The following is a 27,943-nucleotide window of genomic DNA, read 5'->3' as shown; positions in this document are numbered from 1 at the left end:
ATCTGAACAATGGGCTCCAGGCTTTGGCTTCCCCAGGCCCAGACAGGACGCCTACCCTTGCCTTGAGTCATGCAATTGGGTCTTGCTCAAAAACAGTCTCTTGAACTACAGCACTGACCCTGCTCAAATGCACCACTGGTCAGAAATACCTGGGGGAATCAGATCCTCCATAGGATAAGACTTGTGAATGATGCTGAATAAAATCAAGCTGGGTATTTGCTGTGCGCTATGGATACTCTGAATTGCTGGTCACTCCCTGTCCCTAACCTGGGACAACCTTCCAGCCAGTTCCAGACTCCATTCCCTTTCCACTAGGTTCCAGCTCTGTAGATCTGCGACAGACAGGATTTCCAACTTGCTACTTACTCATACTCATTTATCCTTGCCAGTGGTCCTCCTGCCACCTCTCTGAAGTGGACAGCCTCAGCACAATCTGGGCACCCCAGAGCCAAATTTCACTAACAGAGCATCATTATTAATGAATACCACTTTGTATTTGTTAGTACATTGTAACAGCTACATATAAATGTAGCTCTATGAAATAATTACCCCCATTTCATAGGAAGAGAAATGGAGGTACACTGAGGTCAACGAGCTATCTAGGAAGGGAGAAACTGGAGCAGAGTCATTAAGAGGAAGAGCTCTGGGAGCAGACAAACCTGGATTTGAATCATGGTGATGGACCAACTTTGTGACCATCAGCATGTAACTTTAATGGGACAGTTGTACCTCATGGTCTGGTGGATAGAGTAAATGAGAGAACCCATGTAAAATCCTCTGCCCAATATCTGGCTCATAAAAAGTATTCAGTAAGTGTTAGCCTTTATTATAGTTGTTATTATCACAAAGTTGGTGACAGAATCAAGCCTCCCTTCTAGAACAGTGCTCTTGTCAGCAGCCAGGCCAGGTCTCCTGGGGCAGTTCAGGTATGCTGACACCCCAAATGCCCACAGCAGCTTTCCTGTTCTTGCAGTAAGTGATTCTGCTCTCCTGTTTCAGCTAAAGTGGCATAAATGAGTGAAATGGAGTGAGAGACAAGGAGGGGTGGGAAGAAAGGAAAGGTAGGAAGAAGAATAAAGGGGGCAAAAAAGCCACAAACCAGGAAACCTACTTCTATGCACAGCTTTGGGGGTTTACTTGAAAGACAGTAACTGCTCAGTTTATGCTGGACTAAGATCAGCCTCCAGCTTTCCTCCTTCAGTCTCAGCTCTAACTTCGCCTCTCTCCCTCACTCCTTCTCTGCATCAGCTTCCAGCCTCCCTCTTCCCTGTGCCAGCACCAGCTGCTGTTCCTGGGGATGGGCTTGGCTGCCGGCCTGGCCCCAGGCCTGGCGCTGGCACTGCTGGGCTGAGGGCAATCCCAGAGGTCGTGGTCCCAGTGGATGCTCTGGCTCCAGAGAGCCAGAGAAGAAGAGATCAGGAAACTGTTTCTATCTCTTAGGCAGTTCCATGAAGTGACAATCAGGCAAGTCCCTGTCTTCTAGGACTTACTATCTACCTCTGAAACAGAATCACCTCTTATGGAACAGAAGGACCATGAAGGGCTAAACCACACAAAGACAAATGGAGACAGAAAAGGAGAGTGGAGTGTGGACCAGTGTTATGGAAAGAAAGGTGGAGGGACTGATGAAGAGAAATTGGTATTTGTGGGACATGGGGCTATCTGCTTCATATACCTCACCTTCAAACCTCACAACAACCTAGGTTGTCAGAGCCCTTACAGATTAGGAAACTGAGGTTTCTTAACCACTAAGCAGTGGGACTAGGAAATAAAACCAGTCTGTCAAGACTCCAAAATCAACTCAATGGGAAAGTTTCACAGAGAAGATGAGTCTTGTTCTGGTTCTTCAATGACTGGAAGCACAAAGTGGAAAGGAAGGAGGCAAAGGACCAATCTGGTTGGTCCAAGTTGAGACAGGATTTTTAAATGTTTATTAATAGCAATACCTTTTAAGTTACATGTATGTATTGAGGAGACTGACATGAATTATCACATTTAACCCACTACAACTCTATGAGGAAGATAATATATCCTTCACTTTACAGAGGGGGAAACTGAACAGAGTTTAAAGGATTTGGCCTGAGGTCATACAGGAAAAGGGATTCAAACCCAGGCAGTGTGATTCTAAACTCACCATTCTGCATCACTGGCCTCACTACTTACTGTTCTTTGCTATGATGTATGCCAGGATATATCCTTCCCCTAAGGAGATGATGATGGCCCAAGAAGAAAAGATACATTATCAACACCTGATTGTACTCCAGAGGTACTGAGTCAACAGGAACAGCGTAAACTCCCAGGAAGCCTTCAGTTCTGGTCTGGGATCTCCCTAAGCAATGTGTGCCCTTGAACAAGTCCCTTAACCTCTCTGAGTTTGTGTTCCCATGATTAAAATCCTTCCAAGTCTAATACTCTGGGACTACCTTCACGTTTTGGTATCCAGAGAGGCTGAAGTTCTAGATTTGCAAGGCTTCTGAGGACAGGCATTTTGCCTCCTCAGTGAACAGCTCTCATACTTCTTGCCCAAGCCTGTTAGAGCCAAGGGAAAATGTGAAGTCCAAAAAGACACAGAAAGCAGAGCTACTCCAATCTGAACAAGAGGTAAAAGATTACACTGTTTTTGCAGGCTTCCCTGTCCTAATCATCTTAGTTTGAACTCTGCAGGGTCAGGAATAGACCCTTACATATGGAAAACAGAGCAAGCTGGCTCACTGTTATAGCTGGCTGGGAGCCAAAAAACAGGGGGCAAAGGCTGGCACCAAAATCCTGTGTCAGCAAGGCACTTGAGATCTACTCTGATGACTTCCTTGAGAGAAGGAACTGATCCAATCCACCCCTCCCATTCTGTTCCCATCTAGAGTCTGTTCAGAAGCAAGAAGCCACTGATGAATGTTGGTGCTTCTACATATTATAGCAATAAGAAACCCATCTTTCCAACTTCCATCCAAACAGTTTGTATAGCTAGCTGGGCGCATGATTTTACTTCTTACTATATATGCCAGACATCCAGCTGCCAGGGGCTAAAGCAGCTGTACTAGCAGAAGCCACCTCCCTGGGGAGTCTCAAAGCAAGACCACAAGAGCCTCTTGATCCCAACTGGCAGCTGCAGATGCTGAGTGACCTGAGAAAAAGTTGGGAAATGGGTGGTGTCCATTTATAAACTACTTCCTAGAAAGTAAACTTGCAAAAATAACAAGGAGGAAAGACTGAGGGAGTACTTTAAAATGCAAAGTCTTCTGCTTGCTGTCATTTGGAACTTGGGACTTACAAGAGCACCTTTGGAGATTAGGTCTTACCTAGAGCTACTTGGGAGGAAAAGCTGTTTCCTCTGCCAAAGCAAATGAGACGCGTCTGCTATTTTCATGCTTTTAAAAGACTTTCTGTCCTAAAATGTACTGCAAGCAGCAAGCTAAAACAGCAGTTCCAGTTAGGGATGGGTAGGAACACAAGACTTTCTGCATCAACCAATCTCAAAAGTGCGGAAAGAGGGCTTCCCTGGTGGCGCAGTGGTTGAGAGTCCACCTGCCGATGCAGGGGACGTGGGTTCGTGCCCCAGTCCGGGAAGATCCCACATGCTGCGGAGCGCCTGGGCCCGTGAGCCATGGCCGCTGAGCCTGCATGTCTGGAGCCTGTGCTCTGCAACGGGAGAGGCCACAACAGTGAGAGGCCCACGTACCGCAAAAAAAAAAAAAAAAAAAAAAAAAAGTGCGGAAAGAGGGATGGAGGAAAAGAGGGAGGGAGGAAAGGTAAAATTTTTTAAAAAGAAAATAAACCAATTGGTTATATTTCTGTAAAATAATCTTAGGTCACAGGACTAAGACCAGTCAGCTTTGTACAAAAGAATTTTTCTTTTCTTTTTAAAGAGTTCTTACATTCCTTACCTTGCATACTTCAGATATACTAAGGATATATATACAACTGAGGTCTGAGGACTGAAGTCAGCGTGGGCTCACAAGAACAAATACTACTTGCCAAATACAACCAAGCCAACACACACGTATACTATAGTTTCCAAATACCAAAGAATCAAGCATTTTTGGCCTCTGGGTTCCAGAGCTGCTACATGTTTAATCCCACATGACTCAAAACAACCAAAAAAGAGCTGAATTATTCTACTGACCCACACTTGGAATATTTTTGCTGTCACTATTGATCTGGACAAGTCAGACTGCCCACTTATTTGCAAAGTACACATCATTAACAGGCACCAGATTTCTAGGTTGGCCACTCTTTTTGTTTCTGCACCAGCTTTTTCATTAACTAACTTTCCCTGTTTAAAACCAGAGAGCTGTCTTGGATTTGTGCTCTGGTACCATAATAAAAATGGCATGCCTGCTATACTCTTTATCTCTGGTTTTAGCTTGGAGCTTATCTTCAGGATACAGCCTCATTAGGCCATATTGAAGGTAAAACCACTGGTTAGGCACCACTTCCCTGCTTCCAATTAGCATATGGATACCAGCCACCCTGGAGGTCTACCAGATTGTAGATAATTAGTCCTCAAACACCCAATTACCACATCAACTGTTCACCTTTCAGTCACCTGAGGAATTCAGTAGTCAATAACTGACTGAAAAATAGTTAACTGGAGTTAAGATTTGGTCTTTGCATCTAAGTAAAAGAAAGGCAAGAAAGGAAACTATGAAATGAGTCAAAAGATGAGAAAGGAACCCAATATAAAGATGATAAATGAGTGCATGCAGACGTCTTAGAGGGGCACCTGAGTGATGACCACAAATGTACAGATGTGGTTTCTAGAGCCACATCTCTTCTAAATAGATTTCAGGTTCATCACATGGTAACTAATGTGATGTTTGCTAAGTCTTTAAAAAAAAAAAATCCAAATTCATTAAGGCCACATTTATCAGTTTTTTCCTAGAGGCCCATGATGGAAGCTGACTGCTAATGCATAGTAGATGGAAGAGGAAGAGGGACAGAAGGAAGATCTGTATAATAAACTATCCGATTTCAACCACATCAGTAAGCTGGTCAGAGAACTAAGGCCACTAAGACTTTCTTACCCACTGCCAAATTCAAAAGCATTACATAGTTATTCTGTAAAGTTTAGAAAATACGGAGAAGCATAAAGAGAAAAAAGTCCCCTAGTATCCCACCACCTACAATTAATATTTTGGAGTATATCCTTTCAGGGTTTTATATAAGCACATATGGATGGCACACCTAAGTAAATACATGCATGTTCATACCACACACACTGAACTTTTAAACAAAACTGCGTTGTACTGTACATTCTATTTTGCAAATTTTTCCATTTTATACTTTTTCAAATAAATCTTCTCTCATCAAATACTTTTAAAAGAGCAGCATTCAATGGCAGTACTGGTATCGCCACTGACACACCAGCTATTTCACAAAACCCATAAACTATTTATAGCCTACGACTCACTCTGTCAAAAATTTGGTGCTGCACTGCAGAGGGGTTACAGAAAGGTTGAGACTCTCTGTTAAAACAGATTTAAGAGCCAGATAGGTCTTTCATTGATAATTTGTCAATTTAAAATAAACTCTCATTGTTGGACATTTAGTTTGCTTCCAATAGCTCACTGTTATAAACAATACTGGGATAACAAGCAGAATAGCAGCTAAAATTCAGCACATTTATAATTATTTCCTGAGAATAAATTCCTAGAAGTGGAACAACAGATCAAAGACTGTGCAAAAAAATATTATATATATAATATTCAATGTGAATTCAAAAAAAGTAGTGTCAACTTATATAATGGGAGTGTTCTGGGAGTATTTACATCATCTTGTAATATGTGTCAACCAATTCAATTTCTTTAAAAAAAAAAAGCCAAAAAAAACACCTTACCAAAAGCACTTTAAGACATATTTAAGGAAAAATATCAAACCGCCAAAGGAGGATGGAAAACAAGAGAGAGAGCATTTGCTTCACTGTAAATCACATCAAAAGGCTGACAAATCCAACAATTTTGGCTCCAAGGATTTCAAGACAGTGTTGTTAAATGATGGGGGTGGGGTACGGTGTGGGGGACAGGAAGAGATTAATCATAAGGGTATGTTTCAATTATATCTACATTTCCCCAATTTATTCTTTCAAAAGAAAATGAACCTTCCCCTATGTCATATACACACACAAAACAGATAACGCCCATGCTAAGGTCTAATGAGGTCCTCTTATCATGCGTTGGGGTAGAAGGGTCTGACCCATGGACTTCAAACTGAGTGAATCACATGCCCAGGGAGCAAGAGGCTCGTTCAAAATGGAACTGTGGCACCCTTGAGACGGTTAATAGGCTGGATTTAGACCACAGACTTATTATATGGCTTTCTAGCTTCAGACTGGACCAAAGGATATTGTCGCTTACAGCAGAGACTTGTCTGCTCCCCCAGCCTCCAGGTTCTTCATCAGGTGGCCACCAATTTTCACTAGAAGATTCCTCTCCCTCACTCTTGGTCATGTAAGTTGGGTGGGGCTCATAATGGACAATGTGACTCAAGCCCACCAAAGCCTCCTATGCCCTTGGCTTCAATGATTGGGCCAGGAGTATGCAGGTAACCTAAGTCAGACAAAGTGAATCTTAGCACCGAAAGCAAAGGAGGTTGGAGCTGCTTTGGTCATCTTACCAGAAAGAGCACCAGGGAAAATAATAATGCCTATCCAAGGATCACTGTGAGAGTTAAACTGTCCCTTCTTATCAGATGGGTCTCGACTCAAATGCACCTAAGACAGCAGAATAAAATCACTACCAAGAGACAAAATCAGTTTTGAAGGCATTATTTGCACCCAGAATCCAACTGTACCTAAGTCAGATCAAAGCCTGAACTTCACAGTTGTATGAGCCAATTAATTCTCCTTTTTCGTTAGCCAGAAGTCAGGTTTTCTGTCACAACAGGAGTCCCTACCAAGATACAGCTGTCACTCAGATCTCTTCTACTCACAGAGCAAAGAAACAGAAGATCTGATACCAGGGTCGAAGACCAACTTACTAGGCCACAATTTCAACCCAATATATCAAGAGACCCCTGAGCTGAACCCTAAGACCAATGATCCCAAACTCGAGCAAACTGTAAAATTCCGTTACAACTGGGTGGACCATGATGATGCTATTTAAAAGAATTTAAAAGATGGTATGACTAATGAGAAAAAGAACCTTTCCAATTGCAATTCTTACAACCTTAAGCCTCCTTCAAGCAAATATGCCACAGAGCACTTACAGCTGCTTTTTTCTATTGTGTATACTTCTGTCATCTTCATGTTCCCAAGGAGGAACCTCCTCCCAGCATTCAGACACCACGTGAAAGGCTGTAAAGCAAAAGCTCTTGGAAGTCTTTCCCTATGCAATAACATGATCAATCTTCCGACTAAAATAGGTTATTTGATCTAAACCACATCCTATGAAACTGAAAGACCAGACCTGACCAGAACTTTGCTACCCTCTTGGTTTCAGTGACTATTATTGAAACAATTTCTCTTTGGGGCCTATTTAGAAAGCATTCAGGTTTTGAAGACGGTGACAGGAAATGCCCATGTTAGTGTGTCTTTATTGGAAATACATTCCCTGCAGGTTGAAACTTGAGGCCCTAAGGTTTGAGCCTTTTTCTTCAAGTTACTTATTTCACAAATGTGCACTCATATGGCATGAGGCCAAAGGGTACATTAACATGGGTAAAGATAAGCAGATAATCAAATAAAAAATAGAGCTTTATACCTGGTGGCTGGCATCATGGTATTACAGGCTTGGCAAAGTAAGACATCTTATGATTCCAGCCCAATTCCCACCCACTTCCCGCCCATACTTATCTGACAAAATTGCCACCACCTGATGGCCAACTGCAATGCTGTCTATTAAAACTCTGCCCTGGGACTTGCCTGGTGGCACAGTGGTTAAGAATCCGCCTGCCAGTGCAGGGGACATGGGTTCAAGCCCTGGTCCGGGAAGATCCCACATGCCGCAGAGCAACTAAGCCCATGCGCCATAACTACTGAGCCTGCACTCTGGAGCCCGCGAGCCACAACTACTGAGCCTGTGCTCTGCAACAAGAGAAGCCACTGCAATGAGAAGCCCGCACACCGCAACAAAGAGTAGTCCCCGCTCGCTGTAGCTAGAGAAAGCCCACGCTCAGCAACGAAGACCCAATGCAGCCATAAATAAATAAATAAATAAGTAAATCACACACACACACACACAGAGACAAATAAATAAACTCTGCCTTAGCAGGTAGGCCCTATTTTCCAAAAAAAAAACAATATGAGAAAATCCTAAAATAAAGCAGCAATGCCACAAGCTCTTTTTGTCACCATCTTTGAAAATCGGAAGACAGCTTTGGATCCTAAAATAAACTGTACATATGTACACACACTCATACTCAAATTTTGCACCTGAGTGTCCATGAAATTGCAACTTTTTTGAACTGCATGAGCGTTTTACCTGCACTGCAACCACATTCATTTCCTTCACTCAAAACCAACTGCAGATACTGCAGCTCCTACAGCTGCCTTTCTGGGAAGGATAGGACATGCTTCGGATGCAGAATGACTGGGTCTGTACAGCCCAGCTCTATTCACTTCCCAGCACATACTTAGTCACCCTGCGCCTCTGTTTTCTCACCTGAGAATTGGGACAAAGGGTCACTGTGAAGAATAAATGGCTCCTTCATATCAGATGCATCTCTTTCAAATGCTGAGATGCATTCCCTGTCCAACCAATCTAAAGTGCCCTCTCCCCCGATCCAGCACACTATTTTATTTCTTCAGCACATACCACTCTCTGAAATTCTTATGTTAACTTATTTATTGTCCGCTCCCCCTACTAGAAGGTAACTGCCACAAGAGCAGGGATTTTATTTTATTCACTACTTTGGCTATGCACCTAAGCTTTGTCATGTAAGCAAATGTTTTGATAAATATCTCCTGAATAAATAATAATCACTGATATTTCTTGGGCACTTCTATACAAGGCACTAGTCTATGCACTTTTTTTTTTTTTTTGTGGTACGTGGCCCTCTCACTGTTGTGGAGCACAGGCTCTGGACGCGCAGGATCAGCGGCCATGGCTCACGGGCCCAGCCGCTCCGCGGCATGTGGGATCTTCCCGGACCGGGGCACGAACCCATGTCCCCTGCATCGGCAGGCGGACTCTCAACCACTGCACCACCAGGGAAGCCCTATGCACATTTTAAATGTATTAACTCATGCTTGAATAAATGGTGAGTACTGTGTATTCAGCACTGACCCTAGCACATAGTTCTCAATATCATCTGATAGCTATTCATACCAATTCTAATTATATGATGATGTTATCAAATACTCAACAGTAAAGGAAGCTGAGCCCTAAGCATGCAGAGTAGAACTTCATTTCACCACTCAGGAGCTGGTTCCTAAGGTCCAATTCCTCCTGAAGGCCTTGCCTCTCAACACCCCACTACCTTCAAAGAGAAAGTACAAAATTGTCTCATTGTTCCAATTCCTCCCTACCTCATCAGTTACCATATAATGTGATACAAACACAGCTTCTCAGCAGTATCAGCTCCATCTCTCCTCACTTTACAAGCTAATTTTCACCTCAAACACAGCAAAAGCCAAAATCTGAAGCTGAAATTGGGAGATGTTCATCCTATAGTGCCTCTTTTTGACCTGTACCCTAGTCCCTGGGAAAAAATTCACATAATAATGGAAATCATTCCTGCCTCTCCTTTGAGCAAAGGTGAAAGTCCAGACAGTTTATTCAAGCCATAGCCATGCAGCACTCTAGGAAGTTCCAAGGGTTCGCCAAGCAGGTGAAGTCAGTGAAAAACCTTCTGCTGCTGGTCTGAACTGCTTCTTCTCTACCACAATAAACAAAGAAATCACATTTAAGGTGTCTAGAGATGCAAGGGCAAAAGCCAGCAGCTTTTTTGCATACTACATAGTAAACACGAAGAACTCACAGCCAGTTTTACACTTCTTAAGCTATCTTGTTCCACTATAGTATTTTTTAAAATTCGCTTGATGACAGATTGGCTTTTAAGTCTGAGGGATGAAGCACGTACCTTGTCAAAGAGGATAAGGGATGTGGACCATCGAGGTCCTCCATCTCTTTAGAACCACTGGAGACAATAGACTACGTTTCATATAACGGCAAGAAAAGGACAAGACCTAAAATCCTAATCAGGGCCTTCAAAGCCAGACGTACTTGCCAAGAAAGCAAAGGGCAGATTCCACCTCTGCTGGCTGGCAGACCAGCCCACACATTCTGCCTAGGCATGTGAAACAGTCAGCTCGTTCTCTCCCCACCCCCAGGGCCAGTATTTGGGGTAGCAACATGAGCAACTTTTCTAGGAGAGTATTTCATAAAAATAGAGCTTCCAACCTTAGGTTTAAAACTGAAAGGAAAAATAGCCAGAATTAGAAGTTTGTTTTAACACAATACATTGAAAATTATAAGTTTAAGTGCTGGTAGTTGGGGACAGGGATCACACCACCACATGACTTCTCAGGGAGTCATTAAAAAATAGTACAGGCTTGTTTAACTAACAGTGGACGTCCACCAGTAATAGAGTTAAGAAGTCCATGTATCAGATGATGGAAAACTAAACTGACACTCCTGCATTTGTTTCAGCAGTGGCAGGACTGACACAAATGAATTGCAGCAGCAATTTACAAGACAGAAACGCTAATAAATGTTTTTTGAGGCTAGTCGAAGAGGAAACGTTTGAAACCCTGAATTGACTCATTTTCCAGAAGTTATATCAGTTTAACTGGGAAAAAAAGCCTCTAAACTACAATAAATCACTAACTGAAACATTTCCGGATTCCTAACACCCATTCTTGATTAACATACCTTTGTGTCAAAAGCAAAAGCCAAGTGCCAGCATTTAACAGCAAGTTGCTACCCTTTCAGTTATGAGAATCAGTCTGGTAGAACTAGATGAGAACAACAATAATTAATCTTCAGGCCTAGATGGATACTGTCAGGATAATAATAAAGACCTCCCCAAAGGGCTTCTGGGTACCATAAATTATATAACAAATCCACTTCTGCCAGGCAGCCAGTATTAACTCCTATTCACCCAGGGTACTACTCAGTGTCACCAATGGGCTTATCAAAATGAAAGCGTACGGGCCTCCCTGGTGGCGCAGTGGTTGAGAGTCCGCCTGCCGATGCAGGGGATACGGGTTCATGCCCCGGTCTGGGAGGGTCCCATATGCCGCGGAGCGGCTGGGCCCGTGAGCCATGGTCGCTGGGCCTGCGCATCCGGAGCCTGTGCTCCGCAACGGGGGAGGCCACAACAGTGAGAGGCCCGCATACCGCAAAAAGAAAAAAAAAAAAAAAAAAATGAAAGCGTAACTATCCACCACTGCTCCAAAAAAGACACAGCATGTTGCTCACTGTACATCAGTTTGCTGACATCACTACTCATTATGAGAAGTCACTTAACAATCTTAAATACAACTTTGATACTTATTTCTTCCAGGCCGGAAAAAAAAAAAAAAAAAAGGAAAATATTTCATTAACTCCTTCCCCAGTAAGTTCTTCTGACTGAATTTTTTTATTGTCTATGATGATATTCTAGTATAATAGACAATTATTTCTACTATGCATTCAACACTTGAATGCATTGTACATTATTTATTACTATGGAACATAAACATTCATGGCTCTCAAGCAGATAGTCAGAAATGACAAGCACAGAAAAGATGTTACTGTTTTAGTGACCACATCTTGGATTAAAGTTCCAAGAAGGCAGGAAGTGTATATGGTAGCGTGAAAAGGGCTAACTGGCATCTATAAACACTTTCTAAATTCAAGCCATGTTCTACTCTTTCTCAAAATTAGGGATAATGCTTTTCAAGCACACTTTTGAAAAATACGGAGTTTAAACTGCCTCTTTCAAAAAGCATACTACAGTAGAGTCATTTTTTTGTTTAGTATGCATAAGTCTTTCAGTCACTGCAAAATGAGAGCAAGTCTTTCAGTCACTGCAAAATGAGAGCTTGAACTACACCACTGTCTTTCCAACTTGAACCGCGACCTTCAGTAAGAAACACGTTACATCCTGACCAAATGCACGTGTGTATACACACACATACCACTCATTAAGCAGTATTTACTCTCACTTCAATGATGAAATCTGATTTATGCTATTTCTTTTTTTTTATTTGGTTTTTAATTGTTGGTTATAATCCACTAATTAGATATGACCCATAGTAAGAAAAGCTCAAGATCAAACTTAAAGGTTGCCTCCAATATATTTATTGTGCCAGACACAATGCTAGGCATTTTATAGTCGTGACAGCAGTTAATCCCTACAGCTACCCTATGAGGTTGGTACTTTTTTTAACTGAGAAATTTTAAAATATTGTATTACTTCATTTAAAATATCAATAATATACACACTGCTATATTTAAAATAGATAACCAACAAGGACCTACTGTATAGCACAGGGAACTCTGTAATAACCTAAATGGGAAAAGAATTAGAAAAAGGATATATGTATATGTATAATCACTTTGCTGTACACCTGAAATTAACACAACATTGTTAATCAACTATACTCCAATATAAAATAAAAACTGGGGACTTCCCTGGCGGTCCAGTGGTTAAGACTTCACCTTCCAATGCAGGGGGTATGGGTTTGATCCCTGGTCAGGGAGCTAAGATCCCACATGCCTCGTGGCCAAAAAACCAAAACATAAAACAGAAGCAATATTGTAACAAATTCAATAAAGACTTTAAAAATGGTCCATATAGGGCTTCCCTGGTGGTGCAGTGGTTGAGAGTCTGCCTGCCAATGCAGGGGACATGGGTTCGAGCCCTGGTCTGGGAGGAGCCCACATGCCGCGGAGCAATTAGCCCCGTGAGCCACAATTACTGAGCCTGCGCGTCTGGAGCCTGTGCTCCGCAATAAGAGAGGCTGCGATAGTGAGAGGCCTGCGCACCACGATGAAGAGTGGCCCCGACTTGCCACAACTAGAGAAAGCCCTCGCACAGAAACGAAGACCCAACACAGCCATAAATAAATAAATAAATAAATAAAATAATTAAAAAAAAAAAATGGTCCATATAAAAAAAAATCTTAAAAAAATTAAATTAAAATATTAAAAAATACACACCATGTGTTATCATATGACATATGTATGCATTTTAAGCAAGGTTATCGAAGTATGTACAGTACAAAGAATAAAATATTGAAGACTTAGGAAAAGGGGAAGTCTGTATAGGAAAAAAAATAATAGTCTCTAAAAAAATAAATAAATAAAATATCAATAATAAACCATGACATGTTAACATAAACAACATTTTTATGAAAAATAACTGTATTTCCAAAAACTTAATGAGGAGAGTGACACTGTTTTATACTGTTGCAAATGTCCCTAAGGTCTGGCTTAAAAGAAGACAGCTTATTTCCCATATATGCTTCTCCATTCAATCTTTTGTGATATAACATGTCATGTAGCCTCTATAAAACTCATGGGAAAATGAAAGTATAAAGGACAAATGATGTTAGTATTATTAAGAAGAGAATTTGATCTTCCAGATCCTATGAAAGTGTCTTGGGGATCCTCCTAAAAGAGTCTCTGGGACTGAGGCCGGTACTCTTGATATTCCTATTTTACAGAAGAGGAAATAAGCTCAGAAATAAAGTACGTTACTCAAGTCCCTACACTGTAGCACAGACAGAGAAGCTCAGCCAACATTCCATCAGCTCCCCCAGTGTCCCAGCCTCTTCAGTTAGATGGGGAAATGTATCTATTTCTGGCCAAACAGCTGTAGGCAGAAATGACACAGTGAGCTGTAGACAGATGTGATACTTATTTCCCAGCCCAAGCACAGAGCTGGCATATGACATCCCAGCCATCTCTTCCCTTGCCATGGTGGCCAAGACAGTTCAGCACACGATACAGCACACGACAGTGGAACCCCTATCAGCTTGGGTCCCTGAGAGACTGTATGGAGCAGAGCACGCTTCCGCCTAAAACCCACGTGGGACGTGCAAGCCGTAAACTCTCACCAGACTATGCCAAACCTTGTCAATTCTAACTCCCTAAGTGTACAGTTCAGCCCCCTGCCACCTTGACTGCAGTATTCTCACAGTTTACCTGCTTCTGGGATTGCTCCCTCCAGTGTCTTCCACACTGCCACTGGATTGATCTTTTTAACACACATACAGCCCATGTGAATATGCCATGTCCCTACTCAAAATGATTTAATAGCTCCCCTTCATCTACAAAATAAAATCCAAATTTAATAAGGCATACAAGGCTCTTCTGAATTTGGCCTCAGTTACCGTCATTCTCCCGCTCTCATTCCACATCCCTCAGGCATACTGAAACATGTGCCATTCCCCAAGATGCCATGGCCTCTCATGCCTCTGTAGTTTTACACATACTGTTACCTGTGCTTGGAATGCTTCCTCTCTCTAGTCTTGGTCTTTTGAGCCCAGGTCAGATTTTACTTCTCACAGGACTCCTCTCCTGACTCCTTCAAGTTGACCTAGACCCTCTTTGTCCCTTCACACCTTCATTTATAGCACTAACATTTTGGGCACAGGTTTCACAACATTTTCTATATGTTGTTCTATCTGTTTTCATACTATAAGGTCCTTAAGAACAAGGTCCACAAAAGGCACTAAAATTTACTGGAATGAAAAACTGGCAACATATAAACATATTTATTTTTCCTGAAGCACCATGCATCCAATCCTAGAGTTAGCCCTTAAAAATTCAGATTACACATACTTCACTTTGAAGACAGTGATGAGAGAATCAAGTTTGGAGGCCAAGACCTAGAAGACAAGTGTTGAGTTTCAGAAATTCTCTGTGAATGATCCACATTCCATCTGGGAAAGCTGGTTCCTTGCTCATATATGTCTAACTTGAAAACTACATAGTCTGGTTCTTCTTAGAAAACAGTTCGTATCTGTTTGCAAACCTTGAGTACCATTAAAGTGTGTTTTTAAAGGTTTTGTCCTGTTAAGCCTCTATTGTAATCTTTTGCTTAAGCAGCCTGAGTCAAAAGTACTAAATACTTGGAGATGTTCAGAACTTGGTGTTGAGTGAGTCAATTTAAGCACTGTATGCAAATAGTAAAGCTTCAAATCAGAAAAAGGAGGAGCTTAGGCCAAACTGCTCAGAAGGAAGGAAAAACTCCTTCCAAATGGGGAAAAGCCTACAGGAAAAGATTTTTACCTGTTGCTTAACTTTTTATTATCTCTTTCTGCTACGCCACAGAATGGCTGTGAGCTGGAAACTTAGAAAAGCAAATGTTCTGATAAATTAAGCAATTCCGGTTCTTTGACAGGGAGGTTTAAAGTCAAGAGTTAAAGAAAGTCTTCGAGTACACCTTTTTTTTTGACTTGAAGGTAACCATATAAGTTCAAGTTTCCAGCATCCTAAAAGGGCTTTACCTTAGAAGTGAAAAGACTCCAGATGAAAAAGCTTAGTCTACCATGAGAAAACCAAAGTGGTGCTGGAAACATGTAAGAATGGTCTGAAAAGGTTTTGAACTCTACCACTATGTTTGCACATCTTTCATTCTGACTCAAAATTATATTTATCTTTTTAAATGTATGGTCTTGAATGCTTATACTTCTATGGAGATTATACTACCACAGAGATAATTATTTGCATGATTGGGAAAGAATAGTTTTTTATGTGGCTTTCATCTTTAAAAGCCCAACTATTCAGCTGCCCTCAAGAAATCTTAACCAAGACTCATTGATCCAATGGCAATTTCCCAAGAAGAGAAGGTATTAAACAACCTCACTCTAGGTTTGCAAATCCTAGTCTATAGACCAAAGGTAAATGTCACAACCCCTGCATATCCCCTTTCAGAATATCTCCACACTCATCAGCAATTATCTATAAATAATGACTAGCCTCTGCACCAAGGGAAATGGACTCTGTCAGAAACCCGACATCTACCTTGAGTAAGGTGGGTCTTGTGAATTTGTGCAAAGGATGAATGTCATGCATGTCATGAAACAGATTTTACTAAGAAAAGAGATTTTTAATCCTGCAAAATATAGCCCTGAGTACAGGCTTTTTCCCTTTTCCAATGTGCCAAATAACACAGGTCACTACTTCTCGGGAGAGAAGACAGTATGAATGACAAAACCAAAATTTACAAAGTTTGAGAGTTTCTGGCTTGGAACATTAGATTCCACCTCAATCGGGAAACATCTTAGAGTTTATTGTCATGAAATCATGTCGAAACTTTGTATTAAACAAATGAAGAAGGAAAAAAAATGAAGGAGAAAAAAAATCTTGGGTTACATCACTGTCACCATTTTGTTCTTTTTTAACCTAATCTTGACTAGATAACACAGAAAGATAACAGACTTGGAACCATCCTTACAGCAATTTTTAAAAACTACAATTTGAAACATTCAACAGTTTATGACAAGGAGCTATACCAGATGCATGGCCCTTTATGTTGAGGTAACTACAGAACAAAATCACTTGCAGAACAGAGGCTAACAACCAAACGTGGATAATGAAAGATGACAGCGTTAATATACACAGAAAGTGTCAAGGGAACACGGGTAATTAAGGCTTAAAAAAAAAAAAAAAGAAAAAGAAAAACTCAAGGAACCATAGACTACATCTGAAAGCAGCTTTCTTGGCTCCTATTATGCAATCAAGATTTCATTTTTATTCTGGGTTTTTGCTTAAAAAGAAAGTACCTCCCACAAGTTTATTTCATTTCTACCACTGCTCATTTGACTTCTCAAGACCCCCAGTACACTGAGTTATGACCAATACTCAAAAAGTGAAACAAAATTTTAAATAAACCTTGCCTCAGAGTTTATCTTCATTTTAGGGCACACATCACACTGCACCTTTAAAGTAGCTAACAGCAAGAAGTAATGTATAGATCATTAGGATGCGACAGAGTCTCGGCCTTCCAGAACCTAGAACACATGCACAGGCATGCGTTCAAGAGACAGGGATGGCCTTTTCTCCTTCCCCAACAGAACAAATGGAACCCCTAGCTCCTACAATGGGGAGTTCCAACAGCAAAGGGTGAAAGGAACTAAAGATCAATCCAGGTTTCGAGGAAACTCCTAAAAGTGAAAGAGGAAGCAACATTATTCATTTTTTATTATTTAAGAAAAGCCACCACCACTAATGTCTACGATAATTTAAACTCTACACCACCAACTTATGGGCATTTTCACCATGAATGCACAAATATAAATCTGTCAATTTGCTTGAGTTAGGCAAGTTTTTAAAGCCACTCAAATTTGGACCTGTCCTATTGTGTCCATCACCACAAAGTCTTCATGAAGGTGCCACATCACTGCACTAGAATTACTGAGTCTCAGAACTTATAAACTTCAGCCATTCCTACACAACCTTTATGATCTTACATATCCATTTACCATCCCAACTACTGTTCCCCTAAGATTTTTCTTAAAAGCTTAAAAAAAAAAATCACATCCACTTTAAATATCACCCTAAGCGACATCATCCATGAAGTCATGGGTCTAATATGCTAGTTATGTTTTCATTAATACACATTAAAATATAGAATAAGTGAAAAGTATTCATCCAGCAAAAATCATCTCATGTACCATCAATAGTATAAAAAACACACCCTTGCATGCTCATTTCAGCAGCACATATACTAAGAACGTAACCAAAGCCACACTTTGGGAAACAGTGATTTAGTCCCAAATCCTTTGTTGCAGCTAAGGAAACACTCAAAGAGGGGCTATAGCTTGCCCAAGGACACATAGAACTGGTGGCAGAGTCTAGACTAAAATCTAGTACTTAGTCCAGTGGTGGTCCACTAGAATAGAATCTCCAGATGGGTAAGCTACAAGGAGAATTAGACCTGGCCTTCAGGGACTTCCCCAAGAAGTGAACCTCAAGCAGTTGGTAAGCCCTTTGCCAGTGGATCCGGGTTTTTCATTTTCTCTGAGAAGCAACACACATAACATGATACTTGCCAGCTGACTCTCAAAGATTGTCTGGACCGACTGAAATAAATCTGTTGTTTCCTTCCCAAAGTCTCATGCGGTTTTGCCCAACTCATTGAACCTCAAGGCATACTGCCAATGATAAAAATGTCTCCTGGATCAGTTTCCCATTTTTTGATCCAACAATATTCTAGCCACTGAGCCCCTGTCCCCGTTGCTAGATTCATGCATGCTCTATATGGTTTCAGGAGGAAGATTTTCCATCTCTGGGTTTTAGGCCAGCTTTGGAAACAGGCTGGAAGTTTCCATTACAGAGTCACTCCTGTATTTCCCAGATACCCAGAGCAGGTTTTATTTTCGAGTGATAGATAACTTGTGTCTACTGTGTGCCTAGCAATGTTTTATACACTGTCCCATACTTCCCATATAAGAGAAGGTAAAATGATATAGTTCCTGGCCCTTTGGGAGCTGCCAATCCCTGTCAGCTTAGCTATATATGCATGTAACTAATAATAACTAATGTTATTAAATGTTTATCTATATGCCAGGCAGTGTGCCATGTCCTGCAAACATCCTGTCTTACTGACTCCTCACAACTACTTACTGTTATTATCCTCACTTAATACATGAAGGAAACAAGGCTTAGAGATGTTAAGTGGCTCATCCAAGGTCAAGTGGCAAGCCGATGGTAAAGTTCAAATGCAAACCCAGACTCCAGGCCGAAGCTCTTAACCAGTGCACTATGAACACCTGAATCTTTGAAGTCACATTGAAAGGAAACATGATTTCTGTGTATCTGATTTCCTATAAGTGAGCTCCTTTCTTGCATTAGGGAGCTCTAGAGGTAGTGCACCTGTTAAATTCAAGAACATATAACACATTCTAGGAGTGCCATTTCATACTGATTGAGGGAAGAGTTTGCTCCTTGTAATCTGAAGCTATGCAATTGGCACTCTCTTGACACCCCCCCAAAAAAACCCTCCATCAAATTAACAGTAAATGCATATTGTTACTTACCATCTAAATCAACTTTAGGTGACCTTATTCCTACTTATGGGATGCAAAACTGGAGTATTAATGTGATGTAATAAAACATATATTTGGTCTTTGTCCCCAGTTCCTACCAGAGCTCCTAAAACCCTTGGAATTTCCTTACTGATAGGCTCCTTTGTTTTTCATAAGGAGCAGGGTTTGGACCACATCTGAGTTTATGCTAAGAGGTGACTCAGGGTGGGCCCTTTTGATAGTTTTAAGAGAGATGCTGGCCACACTAGAAAGACCAGGCACATGATTGGAACTTTCAGGCCCACCTCCAGCCCATAAGGAAGGGAAGGGTGGTTGAAGTTTCATCACCAAAGGCCAATGCTTTAATCAATTTTGCCTACACAAAGGAACCTCATCTGAAATTGAAACAAGGCTAGGGGAGCTTCAGGGTTGGTGAACACATTGATGTCCTGGGAGGCTGGCATGCTCAGAGGGGACACGGAAGCTCTGTGCCCGCAATTCAAATCCTGCCCTATACATCTCTTCCATTTGGCTGTTCCTAAGTTATAGCCTTTATAATGAAACTGTATTCATAAATATCATGTTTTATCAGCTCTATGAGTCATATGTTCTAGCAAATTATCGAACCTGGGGGAGGGTGGTCGTGGGAAATTTGTACTCTGCCAGGCAGAAGCGCAGGTAGGTAACTTGAGACAACCTGATACTTGGGGCTGGCACCTGAAGTGGGGCAATCTTGTGAGACTGAGTCATTAGCCTATGGGGTCTGCACAAACTCCAGGCAGTTTGTGTCAGAAGTGAACTGTTGGACACTCAGTGATGTCAGAGAATTGTTGCAGGAATGACATAATCAACCTCAGAAAAAGAGGTCCACATTACAACCAACTTAACTGATGCTTAGAAGCCACCTCCATACTTGATCCAATCATTAAATCTATAGCTGTCACCAATTCAGAGTAGTGTTTGCTGTTTTCAGCACTAGAAGGAAATTTGGTCTTCTGTCAGATCCACGAGTACCTGGTAGAATAAAATTTCTTTTAAATGACTAAAGAATTAATTTGACCTGCTAAAGAGACCAGGGAATGTTGTAGAAATATGGAGTCAAAATGTATTTTCTTTAATTAATCATTTTAGTTGTGATTTATTTCCCATTTATTATAGTCCCCAAAAGAGAATCATGAATTACCTCAATAGTTTACATGTAACTGTTCCCTTTGGATAACAGACATTGTTAAATGACAATCATCACCACCTAGTAATATGTACTTTAACTCAAACTCTAACAGACCCAGGGACATTACATTCCCTCTTGTTTACCAACTTCTTATTTGTCAAAAGCAAAAGTCAAAAGAGAGATCTCAAAAAAGTTAGGCCAGTACTCCATAAGCAGTCAATCATGACCAACTAGTCAATCTTGAAGATCAATCTGGTCAAACCGGATACTGCATCCCTGCACTCAACCCTCCCCATCAGGAATACACTTTCCAGTCAGGGGAGAGAGTACTGTGGTCAGGGTCCTGGTCAGGGCCAATGGATTACTCAACTCCATAGGTCCCCATCCCCCTCCTTGTGAGTGGTGCTCCCTGGCACTGGGCAATCTTGTGGGCCTGCTCCTTCCTGACCCACTCTTCCCCCATCAAGTGCCATTGTTAGCAATTTCCACCCTTCCCCAGCTGGACCATCAATGGGCATTTCTCTTCACCCTGTACACACAGCCCACAATATCACCACCACCACCCTGCCCCGCAAAGGCCGGCTCCCTTACATGTTCTCCTCCCCACAATGGAACCCACCTATCTAAATGTCTCTAGAAAGGTCCTTAGACTTTTCTCTTTCATAAAATGTTAGTAAACCCCCAAGCAAAATTCTCCTACCATAGACATCAGCTATAACCAACTGTTTTGAGCAAATGACTAGACAAGTGACTAGTTATTTCGAAGAAAAACTAATTTACTAGGAGAAAAAGAACCACAGAAACATTCTTTAAAATGAACACAGAACATTCACTACACATGACTCCTCACTTCTGAATTACACTCACTTAGAATAAAGAAAATATCACCACAACTGGGGAAAATGCCTCCTCTGAGGACCTGGAACTTCTAGCATGTCCACAATCCTGCCACCTAGAACCCATGCTGCTAGGGTCCCAGCACCCTCACTGCAGTGGTATTCCTCGCCTTCCCTCCTATTTAAAGAGGAGCCACTACGTAGTCATCAAGTAGATATAAAGTAAATGTTTAACTGAAAACAAATTTGCTTCACAGATTTTTTAGAAAAAAGAATATGGTGATTGTAGTTATTTCCACAGAGCCATTCTAAAGCTGTTCTGTCAGTGGGTATACCTGGATTTTCCTTTTCAGATTCCAGGGCAGGTCACTGGAAATGGGAATATTCAGGTCAGCAGTTTTTGTTTTGTTTTGTTTTGTTTTTTGCGGTACGCGGGCCTCTCACCGTTGTGGCCTCTCCCGTTGCGGAGCACAGGCTCCGGACGCGCAGGCTCAGCGGCCATGGCTCACGGGCCCAGCCGCTCCGCGGCATGTGGGATCCTCCCGGACCGGGGCACAAACCCACGTCCCCTGCATCGGCAGGCGGACCCTCAACCACTGCGCCACCAGGGAAGCCCGAGGTCAGCATTTTGCACAGGCATTCTGGACAGCATGCCACTAGCTTATCTTAAGAACTTAGAGTGATAAAGCCTCCACTTCTGTTTGAAAGTACTATCATCACTTTCAGAAATATTCTGAGGAGGAAAGGCCAGCTACTTACTAGTACCATTACCATCAATAACTTCACTTATGTTTCAAAACTGGTTATAAGGATTTTTCTCTGAAAGAACAGTAGTGTGTGACAAAATGTTTGAGTAAAGAGGCAGTAATATAAAAGACCAAACACCAAGGATTCAATTAAACTCAAACTCCATTGAGTGCCTACAATGACATATGTGAGGCAATGTAAATGAGAAAACAAAATTAGTGCAGAGAAAGTCCTATTCTAGTCCTGTAGCTGCCAGTACCTTGCTCTGTAACTTTAAGCAAGTTTACTAACCTTTCTAGATTTCCATTTACCTACTGCTTTTTGATCTGTTTTCAGCCTCAAAACATCTTGATTGACTGAAATCTTACGGGGAAACCCAATAGAACAGAATATCAAGGTACCTTCTGCAGAGTGAAGCATGGTGGGGGGGGCAGTGAAGTGGAAGGAAGACAGCGAGATGAGGGGGCATACTCCAGAAATGACCCCTGAGAGGGCTCCGCATAGCCCAGTTTGAAAAACTATCATGCCAGATATTCTAAGGTTCTTTGAGGGTCTTCTTCCTGCTTCTTCCTTAACTGGAGAAAGAATTAAATGCATTCAATATAGTAAATGCTATGACTTGAGTCTTATTCAGAATCAAAATTACAGGTCACACACCAACCCACTTTAGGCAAACACTGCAGAATCCAAACCCTTCATCAACCAACAAGAGCTAAAAGCTATAACCAAACCCTACGGTCTTGATATGGTGGAAGCAATCTACTACTAAAATAAGGAAAGCAAGTGTTTCCAACACACTGTCTCCTAGACTGACCAGCAGAGATTAGGGCAAAAATGAGAAGTCCTACACTATGCAGTGATGTTATCCAAGATCCTTGATCAGTCATCATATATCTGGTCTGGATCTCCAGGCCTCAGTGACGGAATTATTTCCAGGGCCCAGGCCCTGAGGCTGAGCCCTCCAGCAGAGCAGGGAGAACAGGAACATTGATTATGCTTCCCAGCACTATGCAACCTAAGCTTCCACGATGCAATTCAGCCTGAAACCCACCAACACAGCACGGGTCAAAGGGCACTCCTGAGCAAGGACAAGCCATCGGGAAGTCAGGAGTTGTCAACATGATGCCTACTTTTTCGTGTAATCAGGTTGGTATCAGGGTGCTGGCCATAGATGGCTTACTTTGCTACAAGGGCTAATTACCACCTCAAGATTCCTTTACTGAGCTTCCCTATTCTGATGTATGGTATTTAAATAGTTTCATTTGCACACATCTTAAAGAAGAGGATTTGGCATGTCCCCCCTCCCATTTTCTCCTTTCTACATATCACAACCTCAAAGAATTAGAGTTTGAGCCACTTCCACTAAATTAATATGTTAAGTTCTTATTTGTAATCATTCACTAATCATTCACCTAGAAAAACAGATACAAGAACTAGTAAAACTAGATTTTAATTGAAAGACACTAACTCAATAAAACACCCTGGTCCATTGTGCAGAGAGCTTCAGAACACTGTTCCAACATTTAGGGAGAATTGATCCTGGTTCACTGGTATCAACATCTGTAAATAGACACAAAGAGGTAACTGTAAGTTATCAAGAGCTGGGGAAATAGGAGTCACCACATAATTACCATTGTTTCAATCTGAGTTATCACATCTTCATCTTAAAACAACTGGCAGCCAGCGTACAATTAACTGTCCTTACTGTAAAGATATCAAAACAGTAGCAAAATCAGATTAATTTTAAGTCATCTAATGCAATGCATAACACCCACAACTCCAAAAGTAAGTGGCATCAATTCTTCTTTCAGAAGAGTTTGTCCAAAAGCCCTGGGAGTTTAAGAAACAAATCCACTAGTACCCTAGGTTAAAAGGCCAGTTCAGGGGACTTCCCTGGTGGTGCAGTGGTTAAGATGCCATGCTCCCAATGCAGGGGGCCCGGGTTCAATTCCCTGATCAGGGAACTAGATCTCACATGCGTGCGACAACTAAGAGCTCACATGCTGCAACCAAGGAGCCTGCGTGCCACAACAAAGGAGCCCATCTGGCGCAACCAAATAAATAGATGAATATTTTATAAATAAATAAATAAATAAATAAAAGGCCAGTTCAGCTCTGAGAATCTAAATTCATTTAGATTTGTGGATTCTTTCCCAAACACAATTAGTGGCCAACGTAGGAGTCGATGGCTTCTCCCTGTATTCAAGTCCCCTCCTGCCCATCCGCCCCCTTTTTTCACAAATTAGAAAAGAGCCACCAGTCTCCAAACTGGCTGATGAAATTTCAGCCTATGGGATACTTTCATACTTGAGTTATAAGAACTATTAAAATGAAGATGAACAGTGGACAGCTTAATAACAGCATTTAAAATCCAGCATTAGGACACAGAGGCCAAAATTCTTCAACCTAGGCCAAAACCATATATATAATATATATATATATTTTTTCAATTCTCAGTTTCTTAGAGTTACTCTGCAGTATAAAGGGTGGAGTCTATTGTTTGCCTGGTCCTAGCTGTTCACTTGCTTGCTAACTAAAAGACTTCCTATTTGCATTGAAGTTGGGATTCAGTAAGTCAGTACAGGCTCAACTCCATCCCCTTCATTACCCCAGGACTGCCCAGGAAACTATTCAAGTTATTTTTGATAATCCATCTACCCATGCTAGTAAATTATTAGAACCTAAAATAGGTGACAAGTCCAAAATTTCTGATTCATTTTTCCCAAACACTAAAAGGTCTTACTTAGCATTTCTGATACTAACTTTACTACAAATAGCCTCAGCAATATTTAAGTCTCTCAACTGCCTGGCTCAAAGGGCCAATTCACTCAAAGAACACACTAGTCACTGTTGTGGTGTTCAAAAGAAGAAAACAGCATATTCTTTCTGTTGGCCCACTGTGTCATGGCTCAAGAGGGCCAAATCAAAAAGGAATCCTGATTGGGCCTCTCAAGTGGACAATCTGGTCAAGGTGAGGCTGAAAAGCAGCTGACTACTGGAGATGAATGGCCCCAACAGAAGGCAAAAGTAGGTTACATCACTTGGTTACATGCCAGCCCAAAGATGTCCACAGAGTGGGATTATGCCCACAATGGTCATTTATCTAATGTAATCCACTGAGTGTGGATTACATTGGATAAATGTAAACTTTTAGCACCAACCTACACCTCAGCTGAGTGTTATTAGTCATCAGGTGGATCAGACAAGAGTGGAAATATTGCAACATAAAACCCGCCTCCCTACAAAAAAAAACTTCAAACTTAGATCCTAATGGTCATCTTTGTAGACCAACAGGGGCATATTATTATCACTTGCCCAACCTTCAGCCCTAAATTCACAGCTGGAAGCAAAGGAGGGTTCATACACTAGAACACATTTGGGGCGCTCATTATGCAATTTTTAAAAGTGTATAAGGCAAAATCCTGTAAGGAAAAAGGCAATCTCTCAGTTGAACATCTCGCTGAATTCTTAACACATGGCTTGAGATTCATCTGCCAGAAAAGACCCAGATGACCATTGCCTCCTCCTCTCCCACTCTCAGCAGGGTGACTTTTTTTTCCTGTAACAGTCCAAGAGTACCCTCAAAGTAGCGTGTGGTGAGACTCTAGGAAAGGCAACAGAATTAAAAAGGAACATGATTTTCTATTTCCTTCTCCTTCTTCCTCTTATTTTGCCTACCTATTCTGAGCCTGGCCTCCACCTCTCTGACCTAGACTCTTCTCACTCTCCTCTTTGCTCACTAGACTCTGCTATTACTGCCTCCCTACTCCCCAACCTCCTCCACCTCCCCTTTCTCCCTACTCCCTGGAACTTGCCAAACTCACTCTAGCCCAGTTTCTGCACTAGCTAGTCCCTAAACCTGGAAGGCTCCTCCCATATCTTTGCATGGCTGGCTCCTTTTTATTTAAAGCTCAGCTTACGTGTCACCTCCTCAGAAAGGTCTAGACTGTATCCCAGTCAGACACTTTCTATCACAACACTCTTATTTTCTTCAGCACTTATCAAAGTCCGATTTGCTTATTTATCTGTCCCCACCCCACACTCCGAGGTAAGCTCCATGAGAGCGTGGACCTTACTGCTATTTTCACCTTTGTATGCCCACTGCCCGAAATACTGGCTAGCAATCAGTAGCCGGTCAATAAATGTTTGTTGCATGAATGAATGAATTTTGGACTTTTTATTCAATGATTCCAAATCAGCTAAGGTGAGAACAGTAGTCATTTTTTTCTTTTGTTGCATTTCTGTGAAACATCTAAACATGCTGTTACTTGTACAATCAAAGCATTAAATATTCTGTTTTATCAGGCTTGAAAGCCCTGATGAGTAGGATGGAACCCGTTGTGATAATTCTTCTAGCAATATGCACATAAACTCAGTTACAGAGGAACAGGATTTACGGACACTTTCTATTCAAAGGATCCCTAAATTTGGGCACCATCTCTTCAAGTTCTTCAGAAAATACAGTGCCAGACTCAACAGAGGATTTCCAAAGAAAATATCAACACCAAACTAGGAATCATTACACTTCACTCTGAAATCCCTACAACAGGCTAAAGTAGCACTACTTTTTTTCCCCTTAAACCAACAGAACATCAACAAAGAGACCTTCTTTTCCAATCATTCTTTGCTTTCTTCAAATAATTTTTTTTCTCAAATAATTTTTTCACAGCCGTTACTGGTTTGTATTCTTCCTCAGAACAAAACTAAGCAAATCACATTGTCTCGTTTAAGACCACCTATACACAAAGAATAAGCTAAATAAATAAGATGGGAATCAGCACAAGCCAAATGTGTCACTGAAGACTTGTGTGCCAGACACGCAAATGGAGAAGATAAAAGAGCTATTGTCCAATTGGAGAAACAAAAAAGTAATACGGGGTTTTCTGTTCTCCAAAGTGCATCATGAAGTGTGGGTGGAGAGAAACACAGAAATCCAGAATTAGCCTAACATCAAATCACTTTGGAAAGAGTTGACAACATTTAAATTCCTCACACACAAAGTATTTAGAGCAAGAGACCTTGATTCCTAGGCTATGATGCCATTTAGGAATCCTTGCAAGGGCTTTGGAATTCCAGTATTCATAGAAGAAAACGCTCATCTTAATCGGGAGCGACCAGGCTTTGAGAGGTACTCCCAAAGACACACAGCTTGTAACTGAAGTATTACAAAGCTTGCAGTTAAGATCTGGGATGGAGGTGGAACACCAAATTCAAAAGAGGTAACCAAGATACCAAGTGCGATAAAGAAAAAACAAACAACAACAACAAAACCCACCAGGATTACCACCTAGTCACGGAGAACTAAAGTGGAAAGGAGGGGTATGCAAGGGAGAGGATGGGGGGTGAGGGGGCAACGGAAAAACACAATACATTTGTCACCCTGCCCCACTTCCTATACAGGATACTGGCAAAGCTTCCAGCCCCATTACCTCAGGCACAGATGGTTATCGTTTATAGCAAAGGTGCATAGGAAGGCCTCCAGGTCTGAGCCCCTTAATTCCAGGGCTGTTAATGATTAAAGAGAAAGATGGGGGTGGGGAGGGAAATGAGGGCGGAGGGAGCTGGAGATTCACCCACCACCTCTCGCTTGGGCTCCTACCTCACGGCGCTTACAAGGGGCAGAGGACCAGAGGCTGCACTCCCTTCAGGGCAGCTCCGGCCCCCCGAACCCCAGGCCCTGGGTTGAGGGGTGCTGGCGGTAGGGAGGCAGGGACAGTAGGTAAGTTTTCTGAGCCCTGCGGCTGACACGCCACAGGCTCCCCTCACAGCCTCCTCTCTTCCAGCGGGACCAGTCCAGACAAGGCGCCGATTTCCACTCCTCCCCTTCCACCACCCCCCCTTTCTCGAAGGTACCCAACCCCCGCCCCTTCATCTTCCAATGCCTCCCCTTTTCCTCAACCCCCCCTCAAACTCACAGCTGCTCCAGAGGTTCCTCCAGTCAAACCCTTTCTGGAAACGACGGCGGCCCGGCGGGTCCAAAACACCTACCATCCCCGCTCGCGTTTCCAGGCTCCCTACCGCCGCCGCCGCCGCCGCCGCCCCCGCCGCCGCCGCCTCTTCTTCCACCACTGCCGCCGCCTCCTCTTCATCTGCGGCCCACCGGCGGGGGCCGCCCCGAAGCCCCGCCCTCTCCATCGCCTCCTGCATCATCACTTCCGGTAACCCCGCAAGCCGCCCGCTCCAGGACGCGGAATAGGAGAGGGGCGGGAAGGGAAAGAGTGGCAGTTTGCGTCACGACGTACGCAAAGACGTACGAAGCCGTCGCCAAGTAAGGGCAAAGACCTAGCGACGCGG

General features: G+C 42.2%; 1 protein-coding gene across 9 annotated transcripts in view; it reads right to left on the bottom strand.

The window, feature by feature from the left end:
- Window positions 1-27,857, bottom strand: part of DCUN1D3 (defective in cullin neddylation 1 domain containing 3) — a 33,763-nt gene extending 5,906 nt beyond the window's left edge. The window contains exons 1-3 of one of the 9 annotated variants that reach the window (XM_082645196.1): window positions 27,565-27,857; window positions 23,118-23,209; window positions 22,051-22,224 (exon numbers count right to left, since the gene is read on the bottom strand). The gene's annotated coding sequence lies outside the window, so the exon portion shown is untranslated. Of the gene's footprint in view, window positions 1-3,296; window positions 3,617-22,050; window positions 22,225-23,117; window positions 23,210-23,280; window positions 23,299-27,248; window positions 27,364-27,564 lie in introns of those variants that run through there. The other 8 variants (XM_082645195.1, XM_082645198.1, XM_082645197.1 and 5 more) reach the window with 8 other exon arrangements.
- Between the last annotated feature and the right edge of the window lie 86 nt (window positions 27,858-27,943).

This window comes from Mesoplodon mirus (genome assembly GCF_964341445.2).
Source record: "Mesoplodon mirus genome assembly, chromosome: 15".
Taxonomy (NCBI): domain Eukaryota; kingdom Metazoa; phylum Chordata; class Mammalia; order Artiodactyla; family Ziphiidae; genus Mesoplodon; species Mesoplodon mirus.
The sequence above is the reverse complement of the archived record's forward strand: the minus strand, read 5'-3'. Positions and strand labels throughout refer to the sequence as shown.